Source organism: Pocillopora verrucosa, chromosome 13 (genome assembly GCF_036669915.1).
Source record: "Pocillopora verrucosa isolate sample1 chromosome 13, ASM3666991v2, whole genome shotgun sequence".
Lineage (NCBI taxonomy): Eukaryota > Metazoa > Cnidaria > Anthozoa > Scleractinia > Pocilloporidae > Pocillopora > Pocillopora verrucosa.
This window is the reverse complement of record NC_089324.1, coordinates 9,269,335-9,292,365: the sequence shown is the minus strand read 5'-3', so window position 1 is coordinate 9,292,365 and position 23,031 is coordinate 9,269,335. Positions and strand designations below refer to the sequence as shown.

Below are 23,031 nucleotides of genomic sequence, written 5' to 3'. Positions count from 1 at the left end.
GGAAATTAGCCTTTGGCAATGTATTTGAGTACTGGGTTAAGAAATCAAAGCTTAAATCGAGGGGATCGAGCAAAGAGTCATTATCACTTTCCAGAATATCTGGAAGAAGCCATGAAAGTAAATAATCTCTAGCTAAGTTCTCTGACACTACAAGACCATGTGAGATTGCGTGAGCAAGCTTGCCTTCAATGTACGATTTTGTTTGCCAGGAAAAGACATTAGTCGAGTCAAGAGTATTTAATATTCTTTAACAGCAATTCAGCAAGAGAAATCTCCCGGCATTGTTCTACTTTGTTAGTTTTGGGGTACAATAACCTGAGTTAATGCTGCTTGTTCCGCTTATTGGAAGCTAACAGCTAATTTTTCTGCTACTTTGCAATCAAAGGTGTATAATGGTGGGAGCAGATCCTTGGGGCCTGTCACCCATTGACAAGTGACAAGTCCTCCAAACATGTGACTGAAGTATTTCGAGAGAAGAGGGAAACAGCTTCTCAGCCCAGCTCTTCAAAAACAACCTCTGTGGTGAAGAACAACTTCATTGCAAGCATTAGAGCCTCAATCTCTGAGAGCATGGTTGAGGGCTTTCGACACATGTCAAAGTCATTGTCTTCCTTCGTTGCAGAGGTTCTCTTGAATGCTGGCAATCCATCTAAGCGTTCACATGATGATCACTTATCTGAAAGTGACTCAGAGACCAAAGCCTTGCAAAAAGTACCAAGAGTTGCGAATGCCATGGACAACGAGTTCATTGAACTCTCTGTAGATTTGCCTTTTCCTGTGGGCAGCGAAATGAGAAAGCACCGTGAGAAATCTGAGAAAACTGTCAAAAGCAATTTTTTGGGGTCCACGCCACTGAATACAATCTTGATGAGGCATGTTCACTCCATTCTGCTAATGGTAGGAGAAGGTGGAGCAAAAAACAGTAGCAATCCACTGTGTTGGTGGGTAAAGACTGCAAAATATTGGATTCAAAAATTCCAACCTGGGATATTTAAAGCTGGAAGGATTAAAGCTTATTTGTTAAACTGGGGCAAACTTACATCAGACCCACATATTTTAAATAAGGTCAAAGGATGCAAAATTGAATTTGACCAGCTCCCTCCCCAGAGGCAGCCACCTTGCCAACACCAACTTAGTCACAAAGAAGCCAAGACAATCAGTGCTGAGATTGAAAAATCAGTTCTTAAAGGTGTTCTCTTACGAGGACATCCGTGCAAAAATCAAACAAAAAAGGAATATTTGTGGCAAGGGTCAAAAATTCAAATTGTCTCAATTTTTGCAGATAAGTAGACCCTAGTAATACAAGAAAGGCTGTGTATTTTTTTCCTCAAATATGTTTTTATTTTCGAGAAAGACGAACTTTTCGCTTTCACCCTCTCGAATCAATGAATCGGGTCATAACAGGTCGAAAATTGAACACTTTCACTCGCTTCGCTTTTCAATCTTTCACATCAAGGGAAATCTAACCAAAGTGAGCTCTTTTATAGACTCTTCGTCTTCTGTAAAATGAAAGTTATGTAGGAATTGGTTGCTTAGAAGCTTTTGGCCATGCGAAAAAGCAATGTGTTCTCTTCCATTACAAAAAAATGTCGGTGAAGAAAACCCTTTATTTTCACCATGTGCCATTGTTCAGAATTCCACAAAATTACGTATGTGAATTGCTGAAGGAATGATCTTCAAAATGACGTAAAGTTTTCTTTGGGCAAATGTTTTCTCGTGACACAGGAAACTCTTCTAAGTAGCGCACGGAAGACATAAAATCACGCAATATGTTGATTGCGTGACCAAAGAGTTAAGGAGCATTCCTGCCTTCGAAATGACTTTGGATCGAACAGTAGAACTTTTTCAGAAACAAATGACATAGCTATAACCAGTTTTGTTAAATTACTTTGCCTTTTATCATTTGAAGTTTGTTTCTGCAAAAGATATTCTGCCATCGTTCTGTCTAGTACGATTATGCACCAGTGCCAGAAACGGTATACGATTAAAAACTTTGCTGTTCTCTTGCATACGAATCTTAAGTTTCTGCCCATTGTTTAACTTTCTCTATGTGCTTACCTGTGCCTTTTAACTAGCACTCCATAAAAACCAACAGAGTTTTCAAATGGAGGTTTTTGCAGGAGTTAAGTGGACTAAGTGAGGGCTTGCATGACCCAATAGTATAATTGCAGTTATGGTCGCTTGACAGTCATTTTTTAAAATAAGCACAACTACGTAAAAAAGAAAAAGCAAGTCTAAATATCCATTTGGCTCTGATTTTTCCTTTATTTTTACCCAAGTTGGTTTTTTCTGCTGGAGTGAAAACACTTTTTCATTACTGCAATGTCTGTTCGTTTTGTGACGCTAGGCAAGACAATTAAATTTACAAAACTTAATTAACCGCGAAAGAGTCAATATCGCTTGTCTTAACTGCCACTGCTCTTAACAGCAAATAACCTTTTCGGCGCTTCTGACAAATTTCAGCTTCTTTGTTTGGTAAAAATACAGTTGCGAAACTGTGTCAGCAGGACTGTACACCAAAAAATTCACAACTAACAGCAGCTGCAGGGACCATCAAACATCGTCATTCATTCCCCATTTGCCTGACATTGGCAGTCCATGACAAGGCTTGTTAGAATATTGACATACGGCTTATTTCTCTTAACGTTGGCCTGGGAATTATCGAGTCCGAAAGAAGTACAACTGTCATTGAAAACTTTGATTGAAAAGTTTGAAAGCTTAGAATTCTTAACTAGTTCACAAATGCTGTAATTGTTGTACACGATTGGATGTACGTGCTGAATAGAAATTTCACACATCACCTTTTTACTCATCGCTTGTAGGTAGCTCTCCTTTTCTGCTCTGATTTGCTCAGCGTCATCGCTCTGGTTGACCTCTTGGTGGTCGAGACTTCGCTTTCAGGCCAGACGACAAAAAAACTAGAAATTTTCCTGCTTGCAAGAAACCCAGAGCAGTCAAATAGCTGCTAGCCGTTTTCGTCTTTCTTAGACCTCATTAATCTTGAGACACTTGCAGCATCTACCTTTTGCTCCGTTTGTTCTCCAGTTTCATACTTGGCTATCAAGTAGTCCTTTTGCTTATCAGTGAAACGAGTATTCTGAGAACGACTCTGCCTTAAGGCCCATTCCACTTCAAGAGAAGCTACAGACGATGACGGGTGGATTCCGTGTCCAGCAGTTGCGGCACAGCACTCGGTCTCTTATTCAGTCTAGAGGCATACCCTACCACGTCGCGGTCATAAAGAGTTTCATATTCAAGAACATATTAGTTTTTTTTAGTTTTACTAATGCAGAAAAAAAATAACACGAGTACAAATTTAGGAAAACTCAGAGCTAAATGGATATCTAGACACATGATTTCTATTCCTCGTATTTGTGCCTCTTCAAATAACGTCGACCGACCCCACTCGTAGGTCCAAATTATTGTCACACGAGCACGACGACTCGTACCCGCAATTATGCAAATTAGGTAATGCAAGCTCTCACTTAACTCCTGCAAGAGCCTCTGTAAGGTAACATTTTGTGGATTTTCGTTTACCATAGGCTAGTTAAAAGGCACGGGTTAGCAAGTCAAATAAGGGGCAGAAACTTAAGATTCGTATGCAAGAGAACAGCAAAGTTTTTTAATCGTATACCGTTACTAGCACTGGTACATAATCGTATTAGACAGAACGATGGCGGAATATCTCTGCAGAAACAAACTTCAAATGATAAAAGACAAAGTAATTTAACAAAACTGGGTATAAATTTGTTATTTGTTTCTGAAAACGTTCTCCTGTACGATTTCAAGTAATTTCAAATGCAGGATTGCTCCTTAACTCTTTGGTCACGCAATCAACATATGGCGTGATTTTATGTCTTCCGTGTGCTATTTTGAAGAGTTCCTGCGTCACGAGAAAACATTTGCCCAAAGAAAACTTTACGTCATCTTGAAGATCATTCCTTCGGCAATTTACATACATAATTTTGTGGAATTCTGAATAATGGCACATGGTGAAAAAAGAGGTTTTCTTCACCGACATTTTTTTGTAACGGAAGAGAGCACATTGTTTTTTTGCATGGCTAAAAGCTTCTAAGCAACCAACTCCTACACAACTTACATTTTACAGAAGACGAAGAGTCTATGAAAGAGCACACGTTGATAAGATTTCCTTAGACATAATATCTTTGAAATGCGAAGCAAGCGAAAGTGTTTAATTTTCGACCTGTTATGACCCGATCCATCGATTCTAGAGGGTGAAAGCGAAAAGTTCGTTTTTCCAGAAAATAAAAACATATTTGAGGAAAAAAATACACAGCCTTCCTTGTCTTAATAGGGTCTACTTGTATGCAAAAATTGAGACAATTTGAATTTTTGACCCCTGCCATAAAAATTTCATTTTTGTTTGATTTTTGCACGGATGTCCTCTTAAAATCTTCACATGAGGAAGATGAATTCCTATCCACTACCTTTTTGAGACCTAAAAAAGATGGAACTCATTAGATAATCCTCAATTTAAAAAGGTGAATAAATTTGTGGCATACCATCATTTTAAGATGGAGTCATTGAAAGATGTTATTAGCATGATCAGGCCAGATTGCTTTACAGTGTTGTGGATCTCAAAGACACATATTATTCAGTATCTATGCCCCAAGATCACCAAGAATATCTGAAGCTGAAGCCATGGAATTTGAAAATGGTAAGTTGTTTTATGTTTTTATTCCATTTCCTGAGAAATGTTAGTGACTATGGTTTAGAAGTAAATATTTGTATGTTTGTTGTTTTAGTTGAGCTTTCTGATTTTGATGCCGAAGTCTTAGTGGAAGGTCCAATTTCAAGTGGTGCTATCGAAGGTAAATGCTGCATCGACTTTTTTTTTTTTCGGCTAGGTTACGTAAAATTAAATATCTAAATAAGTCCGAGGAAAACAAAACCGACGCAGCCAATTATTTACAGACCCAGCGTCTGAAAAGAACTCAGTATTAAAATACATTTTAACTTATTTTACTGCATTTAGGAATAAATGACGCCATTAGTTAGGTCCTTTTCGCAGCTTTATAGGTGACTATCAGCTCCATGTTTACCATATAATTATTTTATCATTCTTGTGCGGTTTATTGAAAATGTTTTACATTTTCACTTCAGACTTAAGATCCAAACACAGCATTTTATAGTGCCGCTCAGGCTTGCACTTGCTTTGTGAAAGTATGTCAAACATGCATTTCATTGGTCTCAATACACATAAAAACCGCATCCAAAATGAAACAAAATAGAAAATACACAGAAAAAATGTACGGATGGCTTGCGTCTGCAGAAAAAGTTGAATGTGGTTGAACTCTTAGTTTCTGCAGACACAAGCCAATTTTATTCACGCCCATTGACGTACGTAAAATTACGCAACAGTGGAAATCCACTTTTAATTTCCCATGATTTCTGTTATTTTTTGCTCTGGTCAAAGAACACGATGATCTCTGTTAGGTTTTGTTATCGAAGCCAATCTATTTCGTAATCTTCTCAAAGCATTTCTTTCACTCTTCATACAGACAGCGTATCATCTAAAATTAATTTTCAGTTTTCGACAAAGCTTTAGCCCCATAATTTGACAATTTTAATTTTTCTCATCACAGCATTACCAGATGAACTTCTATGTGTCGTATTCAAGTATTTTAGTCTTAAAGAGATAATAAACAAGCTAAGGCTCATATGCAGAAGATAAAGACGTATCTCTGAAAGTGACATGTTGTGGACCGACGTTGCCTTGATGAATGGGGAATCACTCATTTAAGCAAGGATCAGTTAAAGACAATCATAAAGCACGCACGGGGTTTAAGAAATTTCTCAGTAGCCTATATTGATGTCAAGAAACATCAATTCAAGGAGACAATCTACTGCTCATGCTATTTGTAACAGTCTATGGTTGTCTCATGGACTTAACTATTTAAATTTGAGTAGCCAGTTGGTATCTAATCTGACCTTCTTGCAAGGCATGCGCCATTTGGAGTATTTGATCCTAAATGATTGCATTGCATTGAAAGACATATCCCTGATTACTTTTTGTAAAAATTTTACTTTCACTTAACAGGGTAGTTATTCACAAGGGTGAGCTCTTGCAGTCTGTACTGCTGCTGTCAAATCTGCTTTTCCTCGGCTTAAACGGAAACGAGCTATCTTTAGAGTCACTTAAAGAAATGTGCAAAACACTTTGCAAGCTTTCTGTTCTCAACTTAGACCTTAATATAGTAAATTGATCAGAATTTTTATCCTTAGCAAGCAAATTTGATATCACTGCCAACAATACTTAATTAAAGAGTGCAGTACATTGACTCAGTTTAGAAACATTTATCAAATAAAGTAAACATTTAGCTTGTCAGTGTTCAGTTTTCATCTCACAGTCTGTTAAAAATCAATTTGACGATTTTTCAATAAAAGACTTCCTTGGTTTATAGGTGTTTCCCAATTTTCTTCCAGTGATCAGCTTGTTGTATCCTACTTTGATGTCAGGAACATCGTAAATGGCACAGTTGATCCAAGAACTCTTCAGTCCCACGAAAAAATTAAATACCTTAAGAACCCTTTCACTCCGCCTCCTTCGTACACAGGCTTTTTCTCCAAGACTGTGGTTAAGGGAAAAGACAAACATACCAAGAAGCGTGTGTTCCAGCCCTCGTGGTTGGAAAAGTATACGTGGCTTGTATAAAGTCCTTCACAAATGGGAGGTTTTTGCAAATATTGTGTGATGCATAATAATCCATCAGATCCTCGAGCACAGGAGTAACAGCTCCATTCCTAAAGCTAGAAAAAACCACTGGGAAAGATGGGGTACTTGAGCGTCATCAGAAAATGCAGTGTCACCAGTTAGCACTTGAAGCTGGCATCGCCATAATCCAAAGTGTTGAAAAACCAAAGGAAACCTTGCCACACAGGATTTCCATACAAAACCAAGAGATGTTTGAAAAAAACATACATGCACTTAGAGCAATCATAAGTACCATAAATATTGTGTGGCAAACAGAACATCTCTCTTAGAGGCCATCAAGATGACAGCACAAGCACGGCATCCAACAAAGGCAATTTTCATGCCATTCTTATGCTATTGGGCAACTCTGATAAAAATCTTCAAGAACACTTACTGGTAGGAGAAATGCCACAAGCATCTCAAAAACTGTACAAGAGGAAGTCATTTGCATCACAGGAGAGTATATTCGGGCGAAAGTTATACAGCTGATTCAGAAGGAAGACACTTTTTTCTCAATCATTGGCGATGAGGTAGCAGATAGATTCGCAAACCAAGAAATATTAAGTGTTTGCCTTATGTTTTTAGATCTAAACAATGACGTTTCACCTAAAATCAAATAAGTATTTTTTGACCATGTCGACCTTGACAAAACAACTGGTGAGAGCATAGCAAACGCTATTTTGTCAATTTTGGCCAAGAACAACATCAATGTGGTGTTTCCAAGAAGACAGGCCTATGATGGCGCCAGTGCCATGTCCTCAGAACCATGTGGTGTGTAAGGAAGAAAAAGGAGAATAGCACTGATGGCACTGTACACTCATTGCATGTTTTGAATCTCAGTGTTACAGTGGCATGCAGGTTAACTTCAGTCAGAAACAAGATTGGAACCTTAAATGAAACTTTCCTTTTCTTTTATTTTTCACCTAAAGACAGCGATTTCTAGGACAAGTTTTTGAGAAGTGGGGTTCTACTTCCAGAAAGGAGAAGTTAAAAGGCTTGTGCAAAACCCAATGGGTGGAAAGGCATGAATGTTACGAGACTTTCTACGAACTTTATGAGTACATTTGCAAAAGCTTGGAAGCGATGGTTGATCATGAGTTCCATCCTCATGTCTATTCCTCGTTATCGTTCACATGGGACAGGGACACTAAAACCAAGGCACAAGGTCTTCTGGCAAATTGGAAGACACTCGGATTCATTTTCACCTTTTGATCACAAAGAATAGCCTTGGAACACTCAAACTTATTGCAGCTAAGCTTCAGAAGAAAGACCAAGATGTCTTCCAAGCGTATTCTATGATTGATGACACTATTAAAGCAGTTGCGAGGGTGAGGTCAAACATAGAAGAGGAATGTCATGAATGGTTTGAAGACGCCTCTAGACTGGCTGACAAGATTGACGTTACAGTCTCAGTGCCAAGAATCACTGGGAGGCAGGAACATAGGAACAATGCAGCTAGCGTAAACCCGGAATCACATGATCGTGTTAATGTTGCCATACCTTTTATAGATCATTTATTGGAAAAAATTAGTTCAAGATTCAGCAAAGACAACAAGGCTGGCATCCAAATTTTTTCCTTGGTTCCATCTGCTGTGGTGAAGCATGACAGTCTTCATAATTATTCAGAAAAGTTGCAATTTTGGCAACAGGACTTACCTACACCATCCTCTCTTCTTTCTGAGTTAAAGGAATGGCAATACTTTTGGAAACAGTACACACCCACTTTACAGCTACCAGGAAATCTTTTTGGAGTGTGTAAAACATGCTGATGAGGATATGTACCCCAACATACGAGTTTTGCTTATTAGTGGTTGTACCCTTCCTGTTAGTTCTGCCAAAGCTGAGTGTTTATTCTCTGGGTTGCGATGAATCAAGTCATATCTCATAAACAGGATGTCCGATAAGCGATTGTCAGGACTTGCACTCATGCACTTACATCATGACCTTGACATTGATGTTGACGAAATCTGTACAATCTTTGTAACCAAACACAAGAGGAGGATGTTCCAAGGGTGCATCCTTTACGAGTAGTAGTAGTACGACAGTAAGTGGCCAAGGAATTGTAACGTGCAACCGTGACAGGTGGGAGAGGGTGTGGGGGTGTGTGGGGGAGAAGTAATTTGCCTCAAAAGAGTCCAACAGTCCCTTCTGAACGAAAGTTTGGACCCCCCCCTATCAAAAATTCCTGGATCCGCCCCTGATTCCCATTTACAGGGTATCACCAAGCTCGAATGTGAGAATAATGTTCAAGCCACCACCAAATTGTTTAATAGTTTGGGCCTTTATGTTCACCCAGACAAATCAATTTTAGAGCCATCACAGGTTCTAGAGTTTCTAGGCTTTGTCTTAAATTCCATGACCATGACTGTCACTTTGTCTCATACCAAGGTGGAAAATATCACACAGGTTTGCAAAGATCTTTTGACCAGAACACAACCTACCATCAGGGAAGTGCAGTTGTCATAGGAAAACTTGTGGCCAGTTGCCCTGGGGTTGCTATGGTACCCCTGTTCTATAGGCAGCTAAAGAAGGAAAAAACTGCTGCCCTTAAGTTTCATTATGGTAATTTTGATGAAAGCATGGCACTGTCACCTAAAGCAGAGTAAGATCTACAGTGGTGGGTTGAGAACATTGAAAATGTTTCTAAACCTATTTCACAAGGTAATCCATCTACACTCTTAATACAGATGCATCCCTACATGGATAGGCAGCTGTTTTTTTGGGGACAATCATCAGGAGGCCACTGGGCACCTGATGAAGCTCACCAGCATATTAATTGCCTTGAATTAAAAGCAGCGTACCTGGGATTACAGTCCTCCTATAAAAACTTGTCTCATACCCATGTGAGAATTTTTCTTGATAACACCTCAGCAGTTTCTTACATCAATAATATGGGGGGCACTCATTCGCTTGAATGCAATCAAATTGCTAGAACTATTTGGATGTGGTGCATTGCATGGGTTATTTGACTACCTGCTGCACATTTGCCAGGAAAGTGTAATACTGCAGCTGATAAAGCCTCCAGAATTTTTCATGGTCAGACAGAATGGAAGCTTTATTCCAACATTTATGTGTCAATCACACAAGCCCTGGAGGCCCCATCTATTGATTTATTTGCATCCAGGCTTAATTTTCAGACTAAGCCTTACAAAGCTTGGCACCCTGACCCTGGTGCCAAATATGCTTTTTTTTGTTGACTAGGGGGAATACTATTTCTACGCTTTTCCTCCATTCAATTTCATTGATAGGTGGAAGAAGGTGGAAGCTGACCAAGCCTCGAGGATACTTATTGTGCCACTGCAGACAACACAGGCATGGCTTCCAATTTTGTTGTGCCTCCTTGTTCAGGAACCTCTCATTCTTCCTCAAGGAAAGAAAGTGCTCCAGCTGCCATAAAGCCATACAACCCCTATGCCTTTCACCCACTCCACCACAAGTGGACTCTGATGGCTTGCAAATCATCAGGATGTCTTTATAAATTTCATAGACTTTCAGAGCAAGTTATTGACACTGTCATGTCATCATGATGAGAATCAACAAAGAAACAGTACAGGACCTACCTTATGAGATGGCATAAGTTTTCAGCTAAATAGTATTGTGATCCCTTGCAACCAACTGTGACAGATGTTATTGAATTTTGACTGAAAGTTTTCAAACTGGCATTTCATATAGCTGGTTCAACACAGCTTGGAGTGCATTGTCAGCTGTCATTGTTTTTCCTGACGACACACCTGCTGGAGGCAATCTCTTAGTTGTAAGATTCGCGAGAGGAGGCCCTCTAAAAAAAGTACACAAGTACTTGGGACGTTTATGTTGTGTTAGAATTTTTACGCAAATTTGAGCATGTTCGAAAATTATCATTGAAGGTGTTCTCTTGGAAGCTCACCATACCGCTAACGTTATTATCAGGTCAGCGTATTCAAACTATACACCTGCTAGATACTAGATACTAGGTACATGACCTTGACAGAGTCAAGTTGTTCATTTTCTATTTCTAAACCAGCGAGATAAACAACAGAGTACATGTGTTTTGATGGGAACCTGTTAAAGTATGTCTTGTTTATGCAGAACTTTGAAACTTGTTCAGAGAAAGGCAATCTCAACTGTTCCAGGAGACTACAGCTCCTGGTTCAGCATTGCTATGGCAAAGTGCGAGCTGCAATTGAAAGCTGTGGAAACTTACTAGTGGAAGAGGGTTATTAAGGTGCGAAGAACACTTTGGTGAGAACTTGGGCAAACCTCACATAATAGCAAATGCACATACCAAGAAGCTAGAGAACTTACCTCTAAAGCAAGAAGATGGACAGCGTCTACAAGCATTTTCTAGGTCTTTGAATGTTGCTGAAAGAACCCTTACAGGCATGGGGCCTCAGTATGTGGGTGACTTAAGCCACACAAACACTCTGAGAGAACTAAACCGACAGCTTCCATTGTTTATGAGTCAAGTGAAGCGAGTGTGTGGGTAAGATCATCGAGTCTGGCCAGAGACCCAGATTTGTGGACTTTCTTCAGTTCTTGAAACAGAGAGCAATGCTTGTGAACGATGAGTTTGGAGAAAACTTTAATGGCTCTCGTTAGAGTTGAGTCCATAAAATCAGCATTCTCTTGATTAGCATACACCAACATGAGGCTATTGGGCCAAGCTTGGCGATGCATTCTGTTGCTGGTACTGAACTGCCTGGTATTTACTGACAATTTTTTTAGTGCCTTAAAGTATGGTTAAGCACTGCATAGCATTTGGATGCAAAAATAGAAGTTCCAAATGGGAATGCAAGGACTTGTCATGGCATTCACTCCTACTTTCGAACAAGAAATTGTTCAAGGAATGACTTGTTAAACTATAATGGGAACGCTCCATTAACCAAACATTCTTATGTTTGTAGTCAGCATTAAAATGCTGACTATCTCACAAAACCATTAGGAGGACAAAGAACTTACTTGAACCCAGAATCTGTGCCTACAAAGTTTGTTTTACTGTCAAAAACCAAAGGGGACGAAGCCCATTGACAGAGCAACGATAAACACAAGCAATAGGAAAGCAGCAAAATCACTACACTCAGTCCTTGATTCAGATACAAAACGTTGAAAACTCTGGTTAATTATCAGGTTCAGAAACTGACCTTAGAGAATATGAAGACCCATTTTCAACTGCAACTGAAAATTTAGAACATCGACTCAAGTTAAAGAATGACGAAATATCATGTTTATTTGAGGAGTAGAAGACTGAAGCGACCCCCCCAACCTTCATCAAAGATAAGAGTCAACCCAACACAACTGGATCACTTCTCATCTTATATACCAAGTCCCCATTTGATGCAAGATCCGCCATTTGGACCAAAAACACTGAAGTTCTCCTCTGGACAACTGGTTAAAGTACCCAATGTTATTCAAACCACGATACCGCAAAGGATAGCACGTCAGCATACCCAGTACTGCACCGAGACTGGATCTAAGGTGTTCAGCAAGCTGATGATGCTGCATGTTCTGAATGAATGCAAGGCCTCGACCAGAAAGTCTCTCCAAGGCCTTGACTATTTCGTAGCAGAAGGGGTCCCTGCATTCAATGAACTGGAAGGCTTGGTTCTTCAACTGGGGGAGCTTGGTAAATCGTTTAAGGTGGCCAAATTCTACCTGAGGGGCAATTTCAGGGTAAGCAACCAAAAGTTTCAAGAGATCCAAAAAGATTAGATTATGTTTTTCAAGCAGGGTGATCTTATTTCGCAAATAGATGAAGGTATAGCACGAAAAAAATTGTTCTGATGACAGGTTCACCCTGGCCAGGAAATATTTGTCGGTTTTTGCTCTTTATGTTTGGTTTTTGTTAGTAGAACAATGTGAACAATGAGTTTGGAGAAACAAAAAATACATTTGTAATAGATTTTATCCATTCAGATTATTGTGGTTATTTGATTCAAATACCATGAAACATACATATTGCATATATTTTTTGTTGTTAATGTTGCATTAACAAGGTAATCCGTGCTTTGTGTTAAGCTGTGTTTCATATTTTCACTCAAGTTCACATAAGCTCCTCGTCTCCAGATGCAAGTTATTGCAGTGTATTTGCTCTGAGTGACACCGAAGATTCTGACCTGCGACAGCAATTCCAACACAACCATGACAAGTTATGTAACCAATGTGAAAGTTTGCATTCAACCCTGAATAATGTATTTACTGCGGTCGATGAAGCATCTTTTACCACAGAGGACAAAGATGAAGCTTTGTTTCTCGCTAGCTCTGCTACACTTGCCATCCCGTCATGGAAGTGCCATTTTAGGAGGTCGACCCACCAAGATCAGGCTTGTTTGGACGTGATCAATGCCCTTAATTCTGGAACAGTATTCATTGTAAATGACTGGGCCATGAAGTTCTTGCCTCAGAGATACCGTGAGTTGCAGACAGACTGGTTTGGTATGCAAGGTATTTCTTGGGACATGTCTGTGGTGTACAGACGGATAAAGGGTGTGCTACAGTGGCAAGCCTTTATCCATGTGATTCAGTCCTGTACCCAAGGAAGTTCTGTTGTAACCGCGATTGTGCAACAAGTTCTTGCCACATTGAAGCCAGAGTATCCTAAAATCAACAAGGCCTACTTTAGGCAAGATAACGCTGGCTGCTACCATTCCTCCTGCACGCTAATGAAGTGCCATGAAATTTTAGCAAACACCAGAGTGAAGGTAGTCCGTGTTGACTTCAGCAACCCTCAAGGCAGGAAAGGAGCTGCAGATTGACTAGCTGCAAGCTGTAAAAGCCACATTAGGACGTTTATTAATGAAGGCCATGATCTCTGCTTTGCCAGCAACCTGAAGGAAGCTCTGCTATCCCACGGTGGTTTGGAAGGTGTACGAGTGTTTTCTCTGGATACCAAAGAAGAAATGCCAGACGATGCACAAACCATTGCAGGAATCACCGAGTTGAACAACTTTGAGTTTAGTTCAGTGGGCTCTATTTCCTGTTGACGTGCATAATTCTGTCGGCCAAGGGAAAGTGATCAAAATAGAAAAATCCTCTTCTGGTGAGTTCATGGTTCTTAAATGAAACCAGGCCTTCCTGCTAGTTTATGACAGTCTGTTCTGTAATATTTCGATTAATTAGGGAAAAATTTTATCCCCAAGGCATCATAAAAGACTTTTCTATCAGAGGTTAAATGTTTACAAAATGCTGCTCAAACAAACAAAATACAAGAAAAAGGGGTGGGTATTTTAAACCCCTCTTACATGGTACTCTGTCATGGGCTGCCTTTGAGGGTTGCGTGTTAATGCAAGATAATCATTTCTTAGCTGTGTGGATGTCATATTTATATTTCTCTTATTACTTTTAAAGGCCCTCGACAAGGGATTCTGCAACCATCATATTTTGCAGAGGATTTTTGTTCCTTTAAAAGTACCTCACACAAATTGTCAGGGGAAGAAAATGTGGCTGAAGAGATAGTTTCCATGGAACATGGCTAGGCAGCAGGGGTGTATTCATGTCCTCAAGACAGCTGCATTTGTATTTCTCAAAAGCTTTCAGCCATACAAAAGTACTTGTCACTTGAAAAATGTACCAGGGTACCAGAAAAAACATTCTTTAATGGATATGGCAAAAATTGGCCACAAATAATGTTTGGAAGAAGGTGTGGAAAAGCTGCCATTGCTTAAAGCCCCTGTGCGACAGGAAAAAATCTTTTGTTTCTCTGAAAGAAGGCTGGGCCCTTCAAGTTGTAAAGAAGGTTTACAGATTCAGTGAAAATTAAAAGTCATACCTTTTATTTAAATTTCAAGTAGGGCAGATCTCAGGCCATAAGCTTGACCCAGAGGTAGTTGCACAAGAGATGTGGCGTGCCTGGGGCACCAATTGTACACTACTATTCTAGTCATCTGAATTCCTCACAACCACCCAGATCACCTCTTTCTTATCAAGACAGAGTGCCTTGGTACACCTGAGAGATCCTGATGAGTCTGATATCCAAGCAGCTTAAGAGGAGAGTAACTATATGCAAGGCAAAGGAGACTGTTGCATCAATACAACTTGTCCATCCCCTGATCTATGATCAATATGATCTTTGTTAAATGGTGTTAAATGACTCTTTGAAGATCTAGAAGCTACCCATGTTGTAGCACATGTGTGAAGACCTTGGCCTCCATATACCACCAAAGCCCATGCATAACAAGGCCCCATAATTGTCTTTACTGAAAGAGAATATCAGCAAATGTACTTGTCAAAAGTCATCGTGACGCGAACTTTCTCTTCAGCTTAGCAGAATAGAAAAGTGAGGAAGAAATGACTGAACTGTGACTCATTCCTATTGTCAGTTACAGGTTATCTTAATTTTATAGATGCATGTGGAGTAATTAGAAGTTGTTTTAGCTTGTTATGTTTTTCTCTTAATTATGTCAATATTGACCCTCACTTTCCTTTTCTGGTTTTCACATTGGTAATTTAATTTACTCATCTGGTAGACAAACTAAATAGTGAGTGAAGACAATGTAGGTGTTACTCTTGTTTGTTCACAAATCAAATTTTGCATATCATAAAAATTAAGTAGATGCAGTAATTCTTTTGAGTTTAAGTTCATCGAATCCAGTGCATCCACTTGCAAAATATCTGTAAAGTCACAGTCAAAGTCCCCCTCAAGAAAAATATTAAAAGATTAAAACCATGCCTTTTCCGGAACATTTTCAAAGGGTATGAAAAAATCATTAGCATTCGGTGGTCTGTATACAACAGAAAACAATGAGGAGCTAGTAGGAAGGTGTGTTTGCAATGGTGTGTTTGCAATGGTGTGTTTGCAATGACCTCAGGTGACAAATCTTTTCAATGAACTGCTTAAAGATGCTCTGCATAGTAAAAATTTAAGAAGTTGTTCATTTAATAAATGCTTTGAACCAAGGAAAGGAAAAGCTACTAGTAAGTAAAAAGTCAGAGACATAGGCATTACATTTGTTGAAATAAGTGCACAAGAGGCTGTTTATACTGTTCTGCAACTTCCAATGAAAAAGGCATCCAGAAAAGTAATTTCCATAAATACTTCAGCTCCAGAGGACAGAGAAAAGCAACAATCAGTATAGAAAGAGCAGGTTGCCAAAATCCTTCATATATAAACCAGAGCTGGTTAAACTATCTAATGGCAAGGAGCCAGCAATGTACCATGCTGCAGTTACAGCGACAAAAACAACACCTGACGACCAAAGTATAGCCAAACACATAAGCACCATAATATACCAATCTCAGACCACAAAATTAGTCAACCACAGTTTAAGCACAAACATCATCATATCACCTGCATGTTCACACTCAGACCACACCATTGCTCAACTGTAGTTCATGAACACATACCATTGCATCACATTCTCATTCACCAGCTCAGACCACACCATTTCTCGACCATAGTACACGCAAACACACCATTACATCATATGTATTCAATAACTCATAACACACCATTACCCAACTACAGTTCACTCGCCCACTATTCTGTCACATACATATCCACCAACTAAAAATGATCAGCATTGGCTGTTAGACAACCGATAGACTTGTTGAATGCTCAAAATATTGGAAGACATAGCTGTTATAAATTATCGTAAAGGAACTCAGAGTAATAATGCTTTAAATATTCTACACATTACACAAAAAAGGGTTGCAGAGATTCTCCTGTCAGTTCCACAACACAAAGCCATAGGGGTCAATGGGATCAGTGCAAAGCTGTTAAAGATCACATTCAGTGCCATATCAAGCCCACTATGCAGGCGGATTAACCAATGCCTTAACACAGCAACCTTTCCTTCCTTGTGAATCTCTATATAGTCACCTCAAGAGTAAAAATATGCTGCACCAGCTTCAATCTGGTTTCAGAAAATCCCACTTGACTGAGACAGCTCTGATACATTTCACTGATCAGCGACGCTTTGATCTAAATCGCAACAGCGTAACTACAAAAAGGCCTTCGATCTAATCAACCATGAAATACTCCTATCCAAGTTCAGTGCCTATAATATTGGAGAAAAAGAAGTTAAATTGCTTACAAACTGTCTAAGTGGTCGTCTCCAGTATGTTAATATTAATGCAATGTTTTCCCACATGAAACCTGTACAATACGGCGTACCTCAGGGGTCTGTGTTGTTCCTAATCTTTGTGAACGATTTACCAGCCATGGTACAACATTCTACCATTGACATGTGGATATTACAACTTTGAGCCATTCATGTGATGTCAAGAATGCACCAGACACACTATCTACAAACTTGCAAAGTGATACCCAGGGAATCATGAAAAGGTCTAATGCCAAGAAAATGATCCTGAGTGAATCAAAAATGAAATGCATGTTTGTCACTGGAAAGAGGCTATGCAAATGTATGGAAAACGATAAACTCTCAACTCAAGTGAATGGGAAACAGCTGGGACAAGTTGAGTTTCAAAAACTTCTAGGTGTGTTGATTAATGAAAAATTTAGCCTTGTTGACCACATCAGCGAACTTTGAAAGAGACTGTCACTATGAATTGCTGTATTAAAGACAATCAGGACTTCCTGTTCTGTGGATAATCTCACCAAAGTCCTAAAGCTACAAAACACGCAGCTCATGTTATATTAAATGCAGACACCAGGGACAATAGTGTTAAGCTCTTCTCTAGATTAGGATGGCTTCCATTTTATGATGAAGCAAAAATAAATAAGTGCCCAGTAGGTGATTGCCCTCAATATATGAAAAGTTTATTCACTAGGAATTCAGATATACATCACAGGAGAAGTCGATTCGGAGAATGGAACCTAGTCTGCAAGAGATTTAATAGGGAAACTGAGGGTGGCAGGACATTCTAAGTAAGTGGTGTAAAACTTTGGAATTCATTTCCAACCTGTGTAAAATAAAAAATTAATTTGTCACCTTCAAATTCTGATGTATGTAAATGCCTGTAAGTATTGCAAGAAGGTTCCAAAAACCCAGTTACGCCTTCCACCTCATCTATTCACTGTCATGCAAGACAATATACATTATGCTGCTTAACCTTGAAGACCTTCCTCCAGCAACTTCTGAGAAAAAACTTTTAGCGTCTGGCGTTGAAAAAAGTGACTTGACCAAAATCTACCTCCTACCATTCGAAGCCATGAGAGAAATTAAATTGACGATGTTCCAATACAAAATCATTTACCAAATTTTACCAACGAATAGCTTGTTACACAAAATGAAAAAAAATGCCTCACCCTCCTGTCTCTTTTCTCCTTCTAAGTGTCAGACCCTGTGGCATTTGTTAATAAACTGCATGCACACAAGTTCTTTTTGGAATAGATTCCAGGAGTGGTACTCAATCTCTAGTAATACAAAACTGCTGCTGCCAGAACTAGAGGTTATGTTCAGAATTATTTGCTGTCACAACCTACTGTTTAGCCCTCAACCTCTTCATGATTTTGGGTAAATACTTCTTATATGTTAACACTTTAAATACCATAATGTACCAATTCGATGATTTTGTCTCACTTGTGCACGAAAAAATTTATCTAGAAAAATACATTGCAGTCACTTGTAATAAGGAGAAATAATTCAGGAACAAATGGAAATTTTTCTGTCTCTATAAAATTGCATTGTGTCCTTTTTCTTGTTACTTTTTTCTACCTATTTATTTCATAATCTATTAAATTCTAGAAAATTAATACCCTATGTAGTGTAATTCCCAAACAAAAATCTTTTTAGTGACTCAAACAATTAACATGCAAACAAAAATGTAAATGGATCAACTGTAATTAAATTTGACTAGCGTAAGCATCATGTAAGAAGTATAGTGTAAGTACATACATAAGTATAATATATAGAAAAAAAAAAAAATAAAAAAATTTAAAAATGCCTGAATGACTGCTTTGCCATTTGAATAAGGACATTCACCATTTTAAAGTAAATTGGCATTGCCATTTTTGTTTTTACTTTTTAGAATTCTAGTTTTTCTCTTTTTGCATCTTTATCAATGTTATATCCTTTATATCTGTATTTTACATAATATTATTCTGAGTGCACATTTATATAAATAGGATACTTTTAGTATATACAAAGGATATATTTGATGTAGGAGGGCCACAAGTTATTAGTATTGTAACTGTTTCGTGTTACCCTTCATAAATAAAGTTGGATTGATTGATTGATTGATTGGACTGCAGCGCTAATAGGCACACCAACACACTCACACAAACATACACCACTAACTGACCACAATTCACATACAACTTTGCAAATGCATTTATCACTCCTTCCCAAACACTTGACTTAAATACATACCCAATACCATTGTCCTGTCGCATGTCTCCTCCAAAAAGCTTCACAGAATTGCTTAAGCTGGTAGATGATGACTGTGAGAATGTGCCATTGGTAGACTCACCTGCTCCACCTAAACCCATTGGCAATTCAATTTGAGTGGTTGAAGGCAGAGGTGGTGGCCTAAGAAACGAAGTGAAAAATCTGAGAAGGACAGTGAGGGAGCTAAAGGTTATAGAGCTTTTGAAGTCAGACTAAGCAAATCTCAAGTCAAACTTCTGGCAAGTCAGGTGGGCTGGCAATTTTAAACACGAAACTCTATTTTGAAAGAATGAATGAAATATGAATAACTTTTTATTAACTGTATGGGAGTATTTAGCCTCAGCAAAAGTAATGGGGACACTATTTACCATTTGTTGTGATATTTTAGACTTAGACAACTCCCTTTAAAATTAGAAGCTCCTGATTTTCTATGAGAGCAGCCCTACCTACGATCCACCATGTGTTTTTTCACTAGAATGAAAAAGGACCAAGTTGTTTTTGTTGAGTTTATTCCTAGCATATACCTTTATTGTCTTGTTTGGAAACATCATATACTATCTTTCAACATGGTGTCAGGAGTGGGATCCCAAAGTATGGAGGGACAGTCGTTACATCCACACAACATCCTAGGATTACCCTGGCAAGTAATGGGAATTGACCTGTTTGAATAAGCAGGACAAATGTAATTAATAGTCACTGCCTTCTATTCAAAGTATTTTGTGCTTTGCCAAAACACTGTCACTTGTGTCATCAACAACTTGAAGAAAATATTGCAAGATTTGGAATCCCAAATGAAGTTGTCAGCAACAGCAGATAACAGTTCAGCAACACAAGGAATTTGTACTCCAGCAGTCATGAGTTTGAGAATTTGCTGAGAATGGGGACTTTATCACACCACAAGCTCACCAAATATACCCAATCAAACGGGGCAGCAGTGTAAGTTGTGCAGATTGCAAAATGCATTTTGAAGAAGGCTTCAGCAGACAGCAAAGATCTATTTGAAGGGCTCCTGACATACTGTAATACCCCATTCAAGTTATTGGTGTATCCCCAGCACACCTGTTAATGAGTTGATGCACACACACAATTGCACAATGTTACCAACACACAGAGGCCTCTTATTGCCACAACCAGTGGACCTGGATTGAGTAGTGAAGGCCCTCAAAACTGTACCAAGAAGTTTCTAAGAAAACCTACACCAAACAAATTAGGAATTTGCCTCCACTTGAACCTGGAGACAAGGTATGGATTCGTCCAAACAGAGACAGGGTATGGTGTAAAGCTGAAGTATTCCCACTATCATACTTGATGCTGAGATGAACAAAGGTGTGTTTACAGACGAAACAGAAGACAGATAATCTTGCTTCCAGAGGATCATCTCATAACCCCATAGTTGTCTGAGTTCCTGTCGAATACCCAGATTTGTGATATTCCTAAGAGTACATCATCACTTTCAGCTGTGAATCAGTTCCAAAGAAGCCAAATGGAACCAACAGAGAAGCTAACAGGAGATGCAGAACATGAGCCCATTACAACCAGATCTGGGTGTGAAGTCAGAAAGCCACAAAGACTCCATGAGTTCCGTTAGATAAGAGATGTGATATTTGAGAAACTCCTGATTTTCTATGCGAGCCACCCTGCATATGGTTTACAATGTGCTTTTCACTAGACTATAGAAGGACCAAGTTGTTTTTTTTTAGTTTATTCCTAGCATATACCACTATCATCTTGTTTGAACACATCATAGAGTATCTTACGACACATTAAAGTAATTTAGTTAAGAAGTGAAATTCCTTGTTACTATCCAAAATATTTGAGTTTCAGAATTTGCTGCTAGCAAGACATTTTTGAACCAGTTTTGGCTGTGTGGATAAAGCAGGCCTAAGAATACAAATAATAATAAATCAATGGCTTTGTTTCAAAGTAAATTAAACTTGGAAACATTCCTATTTTGAGATGTTTTTAAATTTTAATGTCAAATGCTTGGCAATCCACTTTTTACATCTTGGATTTAATTAAGACTTGGTTGCTAAGACCTTCTTTTTCCTCAAAGTCACAACCTTCGCATACAAAATACCTCTGAGTTAGATGTTAACTTTCACTGAAGTCTGCATCATAACTCAAAATGATCACTAGTGCAGGAAAACAATACCATGTTAAGATTTGCTGTAGGAGTTTGCATGTTTTGGGTTTTTAAACACCAGCTGAATGACAAACGTAACAGCATTATGTTCTTCAAGCATATATTGATGCTTAGATAAAAACTTTTCTTTCATTTTGGTAGCCCAGGTAAAATGTCAGGTGGGATATAGGCGGCATCCCAGTAATCCCATGCAGGATCCCACATTTCTCAAACTCTTAATAATGTACGAGTTAATTAACCAATTGTGTGACCTCATTTGGGTCACATGGATACCCTTTGATAACCGGTAAAGAACAGATCCAAACATGCATGATTAGATATCCAAACACACAGTTGGATATCCAAATACGTGTCAATTTACAAAAGAATGCAAGTACTTTTTACTGAGTACTCTTATGATTTGAGCCTTATGCTTTGAGTTTCTTTTGATCAAAGAAACTTCCTCTTATAAACTGTTCAGCACTCATTCAGTCAACTACTTCTTCAATTTATCAAATTAGAAACAAGGATTTTGATTCAAAGTGTGACTGCTTTTAATTAAAAAGCTCAAGTTGAAAAACAACACCGTCCATGACACTGACTAACAACTATGCACATGTGATAATGAAACAAAAAAAACAAAAACTGACTTTTTGTGTGGTCTTTCTGTTTTTGTGTCTATTGTTAATTAATTAGGCCCTTTTGAGAAGCCATTTCATAAACTCACCTGCCCTTATTATAAATGTTACTTCCCACCTGGGATGAAAATTTGATCCCATCCTGGACTGGCATTAAATGTGGATTCCTGCATCCCACCGTGATCTTAAGAGGGATTTCTGCATCCCACCCGGTATTTTAGGCAGGACTTATGCATTCCCCTTGGGATCCTTTATCCCACCCAGGAAAATACTCTCAATCATGATCTTGGGGAAAGATCCCTGTACATTAGTGGTGCATCTTACCTACATGTAATGACGCGTAGGTAAGAATGATTCAAAACACGTTTCAGCATCATCTCTAACATGCAGGGCACAAATGGAAAGTCTCCTTTGAACCCAATGTTTCTGGCAGCCAACACAAAGGTACATGTAACTGTGCACATACATAATATTTACCTCAAGAGTCTTATGTGTTTCCATAATTCCATTCAGATGTCTCTGCTCAAGGTTCTGAAATTAATTACTTAAAACAGCGCTGTGACACTTTATAAATTTTTCGACTTGTTTGAATGTGACAATTACTTAGTTTTGATCAAGGGCTGGATTGAGTGGCTCATGGAACTTGGTAATTGCTAAACGCATGGGAGAGTGTTCATTAGGTATTGCAGACTGAAGAATTCTCTGGCTATTATGTGGAATTATCTGGCCCATATTATTGATGACCTGTATTGTACCCTATGAAGTCAATTTTTTCTTCAAGATTCACTTGCTACTTTATACTAAATCCTCTTGCAACAATTCCTTCAATCCTTAATGCAAACCCTTGAATAACGATCAGCAAAAGCTGCAGCTGGAGTATTTTTTGGCTTCTGTTTGTTACCTTTTTCATTAGACATAGAAAATCAGGTATATACCCATGCAAACTGAATTCCCGGTTTTTCTGGGAATTCCTCGGAATTCTCAAAAATCCCCAGCTGTGCAAATAAGAACTCTGATTTGAAAAGCTTAAAATTCACTGGAATTTCTTAGGAGATGAAGAATGAGAGGGAAGAATCCTCTCCCATTTTGTGACATCTTGAAATGGGTAGGAATTCTCAGCTATCCACACAACCTACAGTTTAAGAGGGTGGGAATTCTTGGAATTGAATTGATGCAATTTAAATTCCCTGAAGTCCAAATAAATTCCAAGAAGTTCTCAGTACCTTGAATGTGAAGGTTTTAAGTACAAGAGTACTTCTTAGAGGCTTAAAACAAAAGGTAATAAAGGTATGC

The 23,031-nt window shown here is 38.6% G+C and overlaps 2 pseudogenes; both read left to right on the top strand.

Moving 5' to 3' along the window:
- The first annotated feature begins 9,213 nt into the window (after positions 1-9,213).
- On the top strand, positions 9,214-10,111 carry LOC136277581 (uncharacterized; annotated as a pseudogene).
- Positions 10,112-15,687: 5,576 nt separating this feature from the next.
- On the top strand, positions 15,688-19,194 carry LOC131773909 (uncharacterized; annotated as a pseudogene).
- Positions 19,195-23,031: the final 3,837 nt, after the last annotated feature.